Source organism: Manacus vitellinus, unplaced genomic scaffold, assembly GCF_001715985.3.
Source record: "Manacus vitellinus isolate BGI_N305 unplaced genomic scaffold, ASM171598v3 scaffold_41_pilon, whole genome shotgun sequence".
NCBI lineage: Eukaryota > Metazoa > Chordata > Aves > Passeriformes > Pipridae > Manacus > Manacus vitellinus.
The window spans coordinates 4,711,859-4,715,108 of record NW_021940545.1 but is presented as its reverse complement, the minus strand read 5'-3'; positions in this window follow the sequence as shown (position 1 = coordinate 4,715,108).

Here is a 3,250-nt window from a genome sequence, read left to right as displayed (position 1 = left end):
TTTTTTAAGTAAAAAATGATCCTTTGTCACTACTGGGGATTTGATCCCTTCTTTCTTACTCGACTCATCCAGTCCTGTGTGATGAATTAGGGGGTCTGTGGACCTTAAAGGATTTATCAGCCACTTTCACACCAAGTGTTGGGCCCTCCATGCACGTTGTACATAGAATTTGTTGCTTTGAGTGAGGTTTTGCTATAGCAGCAGACACTGATAATAATGAGGACTGGAAAAGATCAGGTAACATTTCTTTAAAAATGTATTTTTTTTTTTTTTCAGTACTAAAACAAGTTTTTAAAAAAATGTTCTGACACAAAAAATGGACAAACTGTATTTCTGTTTTCTGGATTCCCCCCACTACTCATTTACCTCTAACTAAACCACTTTCATCATCTCTGGTTTTCAGTGGAAATGTTAAAATTAAATGAAACTTTTTTTTTTTTCTCAAAAAAAAAAAATCTCTTGTGATTAAAAAAGACATTTTATGTTGGGAAAGCCAGAACTGTAGCTGGGTAGTATTAATCCAACTCTCCTGATTGCTATGGCCCTTCTTTCTGCCAGTAATTAAATTTCCTTACATGCTTGGAGGGTTCATTTTCAAGCCTTGTCCTCTGTTGCTTTTCCAGTTGTATTTGGGAAGGTGAAATGAATTATTGGGATGGAATTGCTCCCAAGCTGAGCTGTCACAGGTTTGGGGCACATGTGTGTGTGGGTGGGTTTTCCTGGGAGATTCCTGGAGGTTCTGATTTTGTCTAACAGGGAGAACTGTCTTCAGCAGCCACAGTGCCAGGAATTAAACGTGGCAGATTTTTCGCTGGTGTGCTTTAATTACGGGATCTTTGAGGGGGAAAAAAATTCTCCTCCACACAAGAGATCATCCCATCCCATCCCAGGTTGCTCCAAGCCCCGTCCAGCCTGGCCTTGAACACTTCCAGGGATGGGGCATCCTTGTTCCTGGGGAGAGAATGCAGAACTTATACTATGTTTATACCATATTTTAAAGTCTTTTGCCTGATGAATTTTCACGTCAGCAGATGAGTTAAACTGGGGTGAGACTGAGGGGTCTGTGCTGGGGTGGTGGAGGGTTGGAGAAGCAGGAATGAACAAATCAGCAGAAATGTGATTTAATAACTAAACCATGCCAGTGTTTTGAAAAGAACCTTTTCCAGAGCTTTTCTCCTGCTGAGAAGCAATTCCCATGGGAATGTTCACTGAGTGGGCTGCAAGTCCACGAATAAAGTCAAAGGGATTTGGATTTTAACCCAACTTCCCTGGCCAGGGATGGAAAAGAGGAGTGGCTGCCTGAGGCTCTGTGATTATAAAGACCCCTGAAGGAGCTGCCAGCTTTTTAAGCAATAATTTTCCAATCCTTATTCAAAGCCAGATCCATCTGAAAAAGATGCTCAAGTGGCATGAAGGGGCCTTGCTCCAGCCTCTCCCTCCTAAAATAAATACATAATGGGAACAACTGGATCCCAGGATGGCACATGGCTGAGACAATTCCACTCTTTTAACTCTTTTTTCTTTTTTTTTTTAAGTAATTTTGCCTATAAACATCAATATTTAAAGATCAGCAGATAGGAAGAACAAATTTAAACCACTGACCTGCACCTTTGGGATGCTCTGCCTTGATGGTTTTACTTCCTGCATGACCTTGGACAAATGACTTAATCCCTGTCAGGCAGTGGTGGTGACAATCCTTTCCTTCTCCCAGTCCTCAGTTTGTGCTAAGGAGCAGAGTTCAGGAATGCTCAGCATTCCAGCTGATTTTCCTGTCAGCCCTCATTTATGAAACAGCAAAACTCTACTTTCTATTGTGAAAACCTGGAGTTATTTCACAGATCATAAGCAATTATTTAAAAGCTCAGAAATTACTATTCTGATTGCCTTGATAACCTTTTCCTGCAAATTTTACCCAGTAATTCCTGCATTAATCCTGTACCTGGTAGCTGAGCTGTAACTTGGTTCCTGACTTCAGAGTCAGTTCATTTAAACGCTTGGTAAAGGCTCCTGGAGGTTTGTGAGGCTCTTGATCAAAAGAGACCAAAAATAAAAGCTGTTAAGGCAGTTATTTATAATATATATTATATATATTACATATATATTTTATATATAATATATATTTATGTGTTCTTATAGCATAGAGAAGATACACTGAGATAAAATCTGGCTCTTAACTGACAAGGACTATTTCATTAAATTTTCACAAATTCCTCTAAGTCATTTTCTCCCCCCAAAAAAGCAGCACTGCATAGATTTTGGAACATTATTCCTGAAAGCTGGGAGGGAAATTGCCAATGTATTAAGTGCTGAATAACGGTGTGTGCACATTAGTATTGCTGTGAGATCAAAGCCCAGCTGTGCCAGGTGTTGTGCAAACACACCACGGGAGTTGATCTTCCCCCACAAAGTTTATAAACACAACGACAAATCTCCCGGATTTATTGATAAACTGGGCCTGGATGGGAAAACAAACACCAGCAGCTTGTTTGCTTCACAAAAAAAAACAAAGCTCCAGCTGGAAGAGAAATATCTTCATCCCCCTGTCATCTAGGAACACTTCCAGTCTCACAGGAGCATCAAAATAAACAGAGCAGGAAATTCCAGCTTTCCAGGAGTGAGAGTCCCCTCCCACAGCCACAGCCAAGCAATGCAGGGAGCAGCTGCTCCCAAGATGTGCTATCAGAACTCAGGTGACCTTCTTGAGCAACCTGAGCTGCCACCAAGGCTGTTCTTGTGCCTGAGCAGTCCCCAAGCTCTCTGTCCCCACTCTCCTCCAAGGAAAAGGGCTCCTCCACCACTGGGACTCAGTGACATGAACACCAGGAGGGAGTAAAGAGCCGACTCTCAGCTGAGTCCCTGCCTAAAAACACCTCTGGGGGTCCCATCCCCATGGATGTAGGGAAGGTTTGGCTTGTTTGGGACACACAGCCTCAATTTTTATAGTAACCTGAGTAAACAGAAATGACACTGTGTGAGCTGGCTGTGAGGGCTTGGAGGAAGCACAGCCCTCCCCTGGTTACTCACTCCTGCCTCTGCTGGGCTCAGCTCCTCACTCACTCATCCTGTTCTGCGTGTTCTGTGTCACATCCCTCTGTTAATCGTCCGTCCAGCACCACTCCCCAGCTCGGCCCCGAGCTGTCCCAAACTCGCCCACTCCCGTCTCAGCCTCCCCTCCCTGCAATCAGGACGACACAAAGCTGGTCCCTGTCTGCCTCTGTTCTCAAAACTGGTACAAAAGTTGAAAGAGGAC